The 12,910-nt window shown below is 45.5% G+C and overlaps 1 protein-coding gene across 3 annotated transcripts in view; it reads right to left on the bottom strand.

Annotated features, from left to right (window-relative positions):
* The window catches only part of DHX30 (DExH-box helicase 30), a 1,582,523-nt gene that overhangs the window by 1,463,976 nt on the left and 105,637 nt on the right, over positions 1 to 12,910 (bottom strand). The window lies entirely within an intron of this gene.

Raw genomic sequence — 12,910 nt, 5'->3', positions numbered from 1 at the left:
CATCCATTTCTCTCTCATTTAGTGTGAGCCATTCCCTCTCTAGCCCAGGCATCCCTCAACCCCAGGCTTAAATCTACAAAAGCAACCGGTTTCTCCAACTCCCTCTGGAACATTCTCGTGATCCATGATCTAAAGTCCCCAAAGGTAATATAATGCAAGGATTGGTGCCTTCCAGACATTCAGGCCCCACTTTTACTTTTTCTTTCACGTCCCTGTGCTCCTTCCCCTACTTATTTCTGTCTCTCGCTCTCCCTCACACTTCCTCCTCTATCCCTCCAATGTTGTGTCTACTACCTACCTCCACCCTCTGATCATACCCTCTACAACCCTCCCTTCCACACACCCCTCCTACTGTCCCTTCCCCACATCCCTCCTCTCCCTTCTCCAGCTTTCCATTCTCCCCTCTAGCTCTCCCTTCTCCACTCTGTGGCGACAAGGAATGAACAGACTGACCAAGTAGTTCCGTAGTGATTGTTAAAGGCTTATTAAATAAAAAAACAGACCTATCTATTCCAAACTCTAAGGGGATTTCCCTACCTATGCTAAAGAAACTTGGGGGCTCATCAGGAAGTCTGCGTGCAACAAAACAAAAAGGCACCGTCGCAGTCACAAATGCTCCTTTTCTATCCCTGTTGCTACAACATAAAACCATAAAGTACAGCTACTGTTAGTAATCCAGGAAAATGACTGCCTTCTCCTGGATGCAAAGCATCCAAAACGCTGTTTGCGCTGTTCAAATCAAATGTTCCATAAAAGTTCTGGGATCTCTGTAACCCAACAGAAAGTCAATAATCACAAAGTTCTTGTGGGGATAGAAGAAAGACTCCCTTATGCTACCTGGGTCCCCAAGTTCTTTCACAGTTCTTAATAAGGTTCGTAGTTCCCCTATGGCGGCTTTCACAATCTCTGGGTTTTGCACATGTCTGGCTCTGCCCCCCCCTGGGACGATGAAGCCGTCCCTGAAGTTCCTCTTCCCTTTCCAATAGCACCCTTTTGTGGATTTGGTCTGCAAACTGTCTCACAAAATGCTTTACGACTTTCTCTAATCGCTGATGGTTTACAGTCTCCTTGCCCCCACACCCTCCACTACTGCCCATCCACCCCCCCACCCCCGAGAGAAAATAAAATAAAGTTTTTCTTCAAATCTTGAGAAAGGCGAAGTTAAGGTCATCAACTGAAAAGACGAGACTCTTGGCAGGTTCTGCTGTTGACCAATCAGGAGTGGGCAACAGCCTGATGGCAGAGGATAATTAGGGTTTAGATTGATGAGCCAGCCCCAGATGATTCTGGGGTGTGCCCAGTAGGACCTCACATCTATATCAACGATTACCCTCCTGAGAACTCTGTTATCGTCAATAACACTCGGTGCCAGGAATTCACTGGTTCAGTCTGGGTTTTTGTGATGGTCAATCGACTATTTCCGCTCGTCGCGGCTCACCTCCTTTTCCCTGCACAACTGGCTGTTAGGAAGCAGAACAGGGACTCAACCTTCCTTCCCTGTATAGAACATCCAGCCACCACCTCTCCAGATGCTGTTCAGGTCTGTGTAAATGGCTGTATGAACGCGTAGGGTTAGCCATTTCAGCCTAGATGTTGGACCGCCCAGTCAACCCACTATAGGTCATGCCACAACAACCCAATCTCTGTCCCTCTGTAGTGCCGACTATCGGCCAACTGGTAAGACGCTTGTAAAGCATCTTATGGATAATAGAATTCTGGTTAACCAGGGTGTTCTGCCGCTCTCATCTTGTTCGACTTGATTCTCACCCACCGGCCACCAAGTTTCATCTGTAAAATGTTCGGCATTCTACCTAAATGCAGGACACCTATTTGTTTCTGCTCTCTCCATGGCTAACACCCAGTCGTCGGCCAGCGGGATGTCCTTGTGCGTTCCCTTGAAACACACCCTCAACAGGTCTACCTTATCGAGCCTGCCTCTGGGTTTTCCCTCACCTTCGATCTGGTTCTTGATTTCTTCCTCCGCCTAGACTATTCTCTCCATCTTGTTTCCGCTCTCCGATTCAGATACTCTCTCCTCTGTACTGTTCCTGGTACCCTTCTGCCTTTGTTTGTTTCTGACGCCCTGATGTAGTAGGTCCCGCCCTGAAGTAATGTCCATTCCATGGACTACAGCTGTCCCGATACTTTTCCTGGTCGCTTGCATCTTTCGAGTGCTGCTTCTTCCTAGGGCCTAAAACATCAGGATGGTTTGAGGATTCACAATACCACATTTTGGTCATGAGTTTAGACCCATCAGGTTCAGGTACGATCGTCAGCCTACCGGGTTGGAGTTTAAAGGGGCTGTGCTTCCCAATCCTGTCATTTTCCCCAGGGAAGAAGCCCTCTTCATGAGATCCTCCTACATGATATCACCCCTAGTGGGACTATTGGTTTAGTGGCCTCACCTCGCTAGCCTCACAGAGGGGTTCTCCTCTGGGGAGAAGGGACGCATCTGAAGGATCGTCGCAGCTCCCACTCTTCCTTCTCCACTCCTCCCCCACTCTCCCCCACTCTGCTCCCACTCTCCCCTCTACACTCCACTTATGGGTTGTAAGGTGGTGCGTCTTCAGATTGCTGGTATTTTAAGTGTTGAATGCAGCCACCTCCCTCAAGTTGACCCATGTCATGTGTTTGTTTTCTGCTTTGCCAATTGCTTAGACGTCAGGCAGAACTCCACAGTCTCTCTCCCAGGCAGACTGCTCATTCATTCCTCCCCTGTTTTGCATGCTGACTATTGAAGTCTTACAGGACAGGAAGAACTGACCAGTATTGTGCAATGTACAATTGTACAAACATGGGGCAAGAAGAAGAGCTACTGAATTCTAATATGCAGGCACGGTTAGAAGGGAAATGGACTAGGGCCTCACAATTTACAGCCCACCTTTGGACAAGAATGGATCTAGTAAAAACCATGATGGGCCTCCCAGCTCAGGCTGACAAGGGTCCCCCTCTTGTCAGGGTCAGGTCTCTGACCGTTTCACACAAAGCTCTGTTGGTCATTGTACTGTTCAGACGGCAAAGCTCTGTCAGAATCTACAGACGCCCAACATCTACCAGCTAAAGAGAGGCCAAAGTGTGGTGCCCCATGTGCTGGCTGATCAGAAGTCACAAGCTCTCAAGGATCATCTGCTTACAAGAAATCCATGCTGCAATCATTGCAGTCATTGCGCGTACCAGATTCAAGGAGTCAGAAGCACTAGACCTTGAGAAAACACGCAACCAACATAATCCAAGACCTGTCTCCTTGTAACCTCCCTGACTCAGATGATGAAGAGGCAAGAGCACATGTACCCAGACGCCCAGTAAGTGACCAGATGCAGCATGCAATTAGAAAGCTAAACCTAAGGTAGAGACAATGAGGGCTTCAGGAATGGTTCCTTCACTTTCACTACAACACAAAACCGAGTGGCAACTGGTGCATCTGCCAGCATTCTGCTCTGTGTGCACCTTTTGGGACAACATTAATTAGCCGTCACAGGTGCTTCCATGCTTGCATGGCGGCGTAACCAGCTTTCCAAGCCCGTGCTGCAAGCATTTCCATTGCTGACCTACATTTGCTCCTATCTTGGGGTCTTGCTTCCTCCTGCCTAGCGCACTAGATAAGATTTGGAAGTGGGAGTTTTTACTCCCTATTTGTTAAAGTTGGGAGAAAAATTATTTTTAGGGAGTAAAAATAAAAGTACGATTTCCAATGGGAGTATTTTATAAGCGGGTCAAAAGATGTTTAAACTGGAAAATGGAAATGTTCTTGTAATAACTATTTCTTTATGCCTATTTATTCATGAACATAATAATATATGAGCTTACTTCTTCCCAGCAGGCAGTAATATTAGTTTCTTCCTGTTTTACTGCATGTGCTACTGGTCCAAACATCAAAAGGGGCTTTGTAGGTGAAAAATATTTTTGTTGGGAGCATTTATTCTCCCGATTTCTATTATTGGGGATTATTTGCCTATTTTTAGGGATTAAAAGTGGCCAATATAACCCTTAACTGTAGGGCTACTCCTGCCCTTTGTTAAGTTGCAAGTCTTATCCTGTGATCATGAGTCACCCGACTTTTTAGCTTGCCCTACATACTGATGATTCACCATCCATGTCCATGTGCATCAAGGACCTCTGTGTAATGTGTCTGAATCCCTATGACTCCTAGGGAAGGGAGAAGCACAAATCACTACTGTGCATCTATTTTTCCAGTGCTCTAGTTGACAGTGTGTTTCCCCCTGGGGGTCTAAAGACCATAACCGTTTTTTAGTATGAGTTGTGGTTAAGCTATTGTACTTTTTGCCTGGTAGAGATTATAGGTGTAATTTTATGATGCAATGTATAGTTTTCAGTATACCAATGGGGGGATTCTTTGGTTAACTATGTGGACTACCTGTATTTCACTACCAGTCCTCCTCCCTCCTTGAGTTAAGCCTGACTACTCTACCACAGCTACTACCATTGGAGAGGTGTAAAACATTCCCCCGAGTAATTTGGCACAATTCCCATATAACCATTGAAGACGTTGGCTTCCTGAGACAGGGGAGGGTGACACATATCCCTGCTAAGGGATGGCCTGTCCGTTAAGGGGCTGGGGAGCCACCCTCAGTGTGTTCCCACTCTCCCTTTTCCCACAGGGGTGTTTGGCATAGCAGGCTCATCTTCCTTGTCCCAAGGGGGTGGCTCCGTATTGGGGAGAGGGGACACATTCCCTGGATTTGTCACAATGCACACCTTTCAACCCTCAGCCTATTTCACATATTGCCTAATGAGCAAGCGCACCCCCATAGGAAGCAACTACTCTAAACTTTGGCCCTGTTGAGCGGTATCACACTTTACACAATATGTATTTAACAATATTTCCAGTGTTCCCTCTTCTTGTCTCTTTCAGCCTGTGGCCACCAGTCCCATCTCTTTAAACGGGCTTGATACCAATGCCCCCACCCGATTAGTGGATCAGGGAACCTCAGATCCTGGGCAAAGAGTGGAAAAGATTGCTGCTGGACGGCATATAGTGTACCATATTGTACATACACCTGCTCCCATACCCTAGTAACATTTCAGCTGTTCAGGAGCACCCCTCAAATCTCGCCCCATCCCATCCACTGCCCATCCACCCCCTTAGGACAAGCATCAATTTACGGAACACCCAGCACAGTCACCCTTACCTTCCTTCATGGTCACACAAACTTCTCAGATAGGCCAGGCTTCGTCTCCATGTTCTTTTGGAAATCCTTACTAACCCAACCCTACCTCCAAGAGGGGATTCCCTGCCTCAACAAAACTAGCTAATGAAACAGTGTCAGAATGTCCAAAGTAAAGTTCACTGTCCTGTGTCCAAATCCTAATCTATCCCACACAAGCTACACTAAACGTTAGGTGAAAAAGGGCAATCTCTCGTGTGAACCTGCAGCCCAGCTTTATAGTTCCAAATAAAAGTTCAAAAAAAGGTGGAGAAAAGCAAACAAAAGTTCCACAAGACTCAAGGGGTTGATTCCCTTCCTTATACTCTTTCCAAGATTTATCCAAATTGTCTCTGTGTCTTTCATTTTCAAGATAGGTCCTTATTATTTAGCAGATCTGACTGCCAGGCCCTACAACATGGAGAAATAGCCTGGACACATTTTCCAAGTCGCCTTGAGGGTCCCAGAAGCTTTGTGAGCAGACCCGGCGACAAAGAAGCAGCAGCGCTGATCTTACTCTCAATTGTTACTAGTCCCAAACCGCTCTCATTCCCACAGTTCTCGCTCTCCAACTTCGCTCTCCAACTTTGCTTTCACCCACAGACTTGGTTTACTCTCCTGCCAGGTCTGCGAGTATCACTTGTACAAGCAAGCTTCGTATACCTCTTTATTACTGTTCAGGGTGCATTTCCCCAGAATGTGTCCCAGACCTCCTTCCCTTGGTTACGTTGTGCCGGTGACGATTCCTTCTGTGCTTCGCTTTGTGCCTCATGCACCCTTTGGTTCTCTTCAACCCTCGGATTAGCCCCTCTAGTACCTATTTGTGGGTCTCGCAGGATCGTCGGCAGCTTTTATGGCTCACCGTGGATTTCCCCGGTCTTCCGTGCATCTCTTCTGCAGTAGTTTGCGCTGCTGGTCTCACAGGACAAACATTCCTGGTTTTCCTTAACTTAAAGCAACCGTAGCTAGTGTCCCCCAGTATCAAAGATAGCTTTTAATGAGTGCTCTCATTTCTGAATTATTAGCAAGGGCCGTCGACGCGTCTTTCGACGCACAGTCATCGATACCAGAGGGCTTGTCTGATTTGCTTGCGATGTCGGAAACAGACTTCGGCATCTGTTTTGGGGGCCTGTCATGTGGCGAACGCGATGGCCCAGAGGACAGGGACTTTTCAGACCTTCCCTTCGACATCGTGTGTGGCTCATCGGTCAACAACGTGGTCGACTGTCAGCCATCGGGGCGGGCGGGTGTTTAGTGTGGGTGCTTGGGCTGTCGGGTGTCATATCCGTAGCAGAACCGCCGGCCTGCCGGTTGGGAGACTGGGGTTCACACGCAGGAAACTGGCCGTCAGGTCCCCATTACCAGGGGTAAGTAATATCACCCGCAGGAAGAAAAGTGATGCCAGCTATAGCATTTCCAGTTCAAGTACACCTCAGCATGCTACCATAAAACGGATGCAGCAATCTTTGGGCCTCTAACTATTGTAGGTCTTGGATTTTTGATTACTCTAGTTACTCTAGAACCCTATTGCAAGGGCTCAAGGAAGCGCAGAAAGCAAAAGATCTCAATGAGTGGTCGGAAGAGGTGGTAACTTGTTTCCGGGAGCTTAAGGCTGCGATCAGTAATGCTCCAGTCCTAGTGACACCGGACTACAAGAAGCCGTTTTCTTTTGTTTTCCCATTCAAATGGGCAGGTGACGACGGCAGTCCTCACCCAAAAGAGAACATTGATTGGCCATAAGCCTCTCGCTTATTATAGCAGACTCTTAAATGCAGTTATGCAGGATCATTTTCTGTGCAAGCAATCTTTGCTACTCAAAAGTCTTCAATTATTACTATGGGCTGCCCGATGACATTGCATGTTCAACATACAGTTTTTGTTATTTTGGAAAAGTCCAAATTAACACTCACCACGCAGAGTTTTTCAGAATATGAGGTCCATTTATCGAATGCATCTATTCATCCAGTGAGGTGTGTCACTCAATCCCACAGCATTTGTAGCTGAGTCAGTAAAACCTGATGATGTTATACATGATTATACAGCCTATGAAGGAGAAGGGGACGAGAGTACAGATGCCAAGGAAGATGCACTAGAGGGAGGAGAGGTACCCTGTCGACTGTTCATCGACAAATGATCAGGACACTGGAGAAAGGCATATGGGTGCAGCAGTTGTGGGCCTCGTGGACAGTGAATAACAAAGTCAGGATGAGGAAGAGATTGCCTTCACATTATTCTGCACACGGAGCAGAATTGGTAGCTCTCTTATGAGGCACTAGATATGAGTAAGGGGAAGGCAGTCATCATTCACTATGACTCTGCGTATGCCACTTCCACCGTACATTCAGAGTTTTCGAGATGGCATATGAAAAGATTAAGAAGATCAGATGGAGCCCCTTTCCACACTAATAGAAGCACCAACAATGCCAGCAGCGGTAGCCATTATCAAATGCACCGCACACACTAACCGGACTGACCAAATAGCACAGGGTAATGATGCAGCTATGGAGGCTGCCTATTTAGCATTTACAGATTCCCAAATCACAGAACCCATGTCCCAGCAGGTATAGTTACCAGTTCCTTACACTGCATTTTCCTTAATTCAGATTAAGCAAAAGCAGGAGCAAGTGCCGAAGGATGAGAATGATCTTTGGGTCAAAAGGGGAGGGGGCACCCTCCCACCCACCAATTTATCGTGGAGAAAAGAGATTACAGTTAAAGTAGTTATGCTCCTAGAGTTACTTACCGTTGCTCTGGAGTAGCTCAGTAGCTCCATTATCCGTTGCACACTTCTCTATGACAAATAGCAGCAGCCCTCAGGAAAACTGGTTCATCCCAAACTTACAGGAACGAGTAAGTAAGTTCATAGCCGATTGTGTGACATTATCAAAATTGTTTAAAGGATGTAAGCACTAACCTGCACTTATGGCTAGGACAGAAGTTAAACATACAGCCCAAAAACCATTAAAATTCCTGAACATCAACAGGTTTTTGTGTGGTCAGCCAGATATTGCAACGGGAGCCCTGCGGGGACTAAAACCCTTAGACAGATCTTCTTTGAAGCAACAGCAGATGAGCAGAACAAAATGCATCCAATATAGATAAGGCAGGAAGCAGAATGAGGCAAGGAAGGAAGCTGAAGGGCAGAAGCAGAGAGCAATTAGAAGCAAGGAGACAAAAGAAAGAACCGAGAACATGGAGCATCAGTGCTTGTAGCGACGTGAAGTACTTACAGTGTGGCTGTAATATATGTCCATCACAGCATCTCCCAAGAAGTCAGGCGCTATCTTGGAATCCGCTAGAATGCTGATAACCAAGGAAAAGTCGGGCGATATACGAGCACCCTCTTGTGTGGGACAACAAATTAACCGGATATCTCTTTATCGTTACCAAAGAGACCAGGAGTGCAGCTATTTTCCTGACAGATATGTCATCAGTTCAACACTGGAGACACGTTGCGAACATTGAAGGGGACATTGCCCCAACCATCTGGGCCTTTCCGAGAACTTCATATGGACTATGTGGGCATAATCAACAGGTGTAGTCATTTTCATTACTTACTGTTGTGGTTTGTCCATTGTCCCGATGGCTTGGGCTGGACCCTGTGCACACTATGATGCAAAATGAGTGGCTACATTTTTGGTGCAGGATGTATTTCCATAGTGAGGAATATGTGAGGTCCTGAAATCTGATAATGGGACCCATTTTTTTATGAACTTTTTCGAAGCAATGCATAAGGCACAGGTTGTTTACAGTTTATCACCTACAAGGCAACAAGTTTGTAGAGGACATGAATAGCCTATTAAAGAACCGTCTAGCTAAGCAGTGTTTCGATTTGAAGAATTGGGTGCATTGCCTTCCCCTGGCTCTATTTTACCGCAGAAAACAGACTGAGGAGCACCACTTGACTACCCACAAAATAGTTACAAAAATAAATCCACGCACAGCATCAGATGCTCAGAAGTCCTCCGAAATGCTATGGGGGGAGTTTAGGACCTACCTTAGGGATTTTGCTATGTCAGACTTCTATCGTCACAGGTTGCTTCTTCTCATCAACAGCAGGCTACAGCAGTGGGCATCTATCAGGAGGTTGAAGTTCTACAACATCCGCCACTATTCCCTGGGGACTCAGTGTATATTCAGTCCTGCATCTGAAGTGGGCGATTACCCTTTCCATGGTCCCTACAAGGCTGTCTATGCAACCCCAGTGCTGTGAAGGTCGAGGGCAACAGATTTTGGATACACCTGTTCGATGTCTGTTAGTATACCAGCAAGAGAACAACGCACTGAGGGAGATCAGTCGATAAATACTTAGGTTAATTATGTCATGGATATTGCAGAGATAGTGGGAAAACATGAGTGCTAGGATGTATATTTGTCTTTTGTTTCGCTCTTTTTTCTTCTCTCCTCATTTAGGTGCTACGAGTATTCTAAATGTAAATGTCGATAATGTGTCTAGTGTTGTAGGGTTTTATTAAATGTTAATGCCCAGACCAAAAAGTGATATTGACCATGATTTAATTGAAGATGAAGGGGTGGGTCTCGATGGTATTGTTGATGTGCATGGCTTTGCCACAGATATGTGGTATAGTCATATGAGAAGGGTGGGGGGAGAAAGGACTGCAGATTCTTATTATATCTTCTCTCTTATCCCTCACACTTCTGGCTTTCCCAGAATGTTTACTCCAAGCTAAGTGTCACCAAAGATAGGACAGTGTTTTGTGTGCCTAGCGGTATGCAGAATATGAGGGAAATTTAAAGGACAGTCAGTCCAGGTATCAATCATATCTGTTGCTAAAGATGAGTGTGTGAAGAAAGAAAAGAAAGAGCACAAAAATGTATGATGCAACTCGAGAGCACAAATGAAAATCAAAAGTTCTGTTTTTTCACATAATCGATGAGAGCAGGGGTAATGGAGAGCAGGGGTATGAGTTGTAGAGTGGGAGAAAGGAGGGGGCTCACTGAAGCAGCAGTGGCACAGATTAATGACCATTGCACTGAGATATATAATCTGTATGTGAAAACTCTTACATGGCTCAAGGAGTCAGATAAACCTGTTAAAATCCAGTTACTTATATGTTTTTCTCTGTGTTTTAAGGATGATGTCACTGTGCCTGTCGGCACGAACATGAACTGTAATCTAGTACTTCATATCACTAAACTTTATGGCTTTATGGCGGGATGTCTACACTGCTTGATCTTTACTGGTCTTGTGGGCACTTTGCATATCTCCAACTTCCTTTAGCATAGTGTCCAGTATCATAACAATGCACACCCCAATCATGGTAGTTCCTGATGCTCATTTGGCAGTCTCAAATACATCACCTCGAGCCGCCCATCTGCCTTTTTATCCCTTGCATCAATTTTTTCATCTAGTGTTAATAGACTTAAGACACTGAATGGATATGAGAGAATTTACCTTTTGAGAAGACATAAATAAAAAAAACGATCTGTTGTCAAATTCTTCAAAGGCAGAGCACATTTCAGATAGGTTCAGTCTCTTCAGCAGGGCCAAAATGATTTTCACCTCCCTTCGGGCCCCTGGTGTCCAGGCCATCACCAATGCAAAATGGCGGCAGGTCACCAGGTAGGATTTTCTCCCATTCACAAAGCACTCAGAATTGGTGTTCAGTTCTATAAAAGAAGATACTAGAGCCTCGAGGCTTATGACATTGCAGAACCGCTACACCCTTGACCTCCTGACAGCTATGGAAGGTGGGGTGCATCAAAAAATAAGGGCTTATGTGTTGCACGTATGTGCCCCCCAATGATATGGACAATGGGACCCCGTTCCAAACAACTGGAGCACTATGCAAACTTCGAGTGGCCATAGAGGAGGTAGCTAGGATTCAAGACGATACCTGCATACACTACTTTGTCTCCTGGGTACCCTCCTGGATTAGCATAACTGAAGATACTGATGCCCATTGTTTTGCTTATTTTCTGTTCCAGTCAGGTAATCTTGAGATGCTGTTCTGCCAAGCTACCTAGAAGAGCTGCAATTAAGTCAGTTACTCTGTCTACGGATAGAGACACTTCCATCTCAAATCATATGGGCACATAGTCTAAGTGTAAGGGGTTACTCGGGGCCCCCAGATAGGTTTGGGGGGGCTATGCTAATGTAAGGGGACAGGCAAGCGCATACAGCAGGAGGCTAAACAAGAAGGAAGAATAGACAAGGTAATTCAGAACAACGGAAAAACAACAAAGGGCAGGCCTGGGGAACAAGAAGGGAAGGGACCATGCACTGGACACACAATGAGGAATCCTACTAGGGGTGCAAACACGGGTTGGACTAAAGTCTACCCACAGATAGAAGGGAAGCTCAATGCCTCTGTGTAAGTTACTTTTACAGGCACCACACCCTACAAGAAGTGAAGAACTTACATTAGGTTTCACATTTGTGGTATTTTGGAAACACATTGAACTAAACTCAGCAGCTCAAATCTTAAATAGGCGTAATTTACTTTGAACATGTAATGCTGAATTATGATCTGCCCTAATTCAATTTTCATTGTATGCATTGCATTGTTGGTTCAATATGTATAAAACATTTTCTTTGTGTAAATCATATTAATCAATAATAAAAGTAACTAAGGGGGAAATGAAGACAGCCTGATCACTGCAGGGTGTCGAGGAGGCAAAATAATAGATTAGAGAAGGTATCTGAGAAGGGCCCCCAAGGCACTATAAGGATGAGGCTCCAGACCACCCACTGCTGCTACCAACTGTTAAGAGCCAGCGGGCAGTAAAGCAGGGCTAAACCCAGAAGCTGCCAGGCCAAAAGACATCTGGCAAATGTGGCACTGTTTAAATCTATCACTAGCCCCTGAAGATCATCTCCACCAGGAGACCACATAGAAACGCTTCATCCTGACGAGGTCAACGATGGAGAGAATCCGCAGCCAAGAGAGACATCTAAGGGACACTTGAAACCCTTGTGACTTGAGTGACCCGTTTGACTACCAGGCGACAAGAGTCCAAGGGAAGGAAGGGGTTGATTCATGGACGATGGTACTATAGCAAGATGCAACTTCTACCTTTTGATAACCTGTTTATACCCTATTTTATGAGAGTTCCATTTTCTGTTGATCTCTCAGCTGTGAAAGCATTGAGTGTTAAACCTATATAAATAGAACACTTTATTTTATTTTCAACTGAAAAATATTTAACTTTGTTCTGCTGCTAATTGATTGCTTCCAAGTTAATCAACATCCCCTCAATCTCGCATGGAGAACGTTTCAAACAATGACTGAGGTGGTGCAGATCTTGCATCATAAGCTCTTGCTTGGGTATCGTGAGGGAATTAGTGTGGCAATAACAGTTTTAAAATCATGATCAAAGGTAAGCATGATGGATTACCTTTATGAGATAGTCAAAATGCAGCAAATGCACAGCATTGAGACATTGCTGGTCTTAGAACGTCAATCATTACATGAAATTCTCCTAAAAGTCTCCAAAAGACACAGGTCTACGGCAAGTGGTCACATTCCACTAACCAAAACAGGGATGCACTGAAAACCTACAAAACAGCAACCCAATACTGTGCTCACACTGTGGGTACCATCACAATCTGTGTCTTCCATGTGCTCATGAGATGAACTCTAAGAACTCTAAGAAGCACCTGTGCAACAGGCAATCCCAGATTAATGTTATGTTGGGCATGTTAGGTGCAGGTTGCATTTCACCGCTAAAATTACTCTGATCACTTCCATCCCTGCAACCAGCATCTACCACGGATTTAATGT

The sequence above is a fragment of the Ambystoma mexicanum genome, chromosome 2p (assembly GCF_040938575.1).
Source record: "Ambystoma mexicanum isolate Mex_15411 chromosome 2p, UKY_AmexF1_1, whole genome shotgun sequence".
In the NCBI taxonomy this organism is placed as follows: domain Eukaryota; kingdom Metazoa; phylum Chordata; class Amphibia; order Caudata; family Ambystomatidae; genus Ambystoma; species Ambystoma mexicanum.
This window is presented reverse-complemented; position numbering and strand designations above follow the sequence as displayed.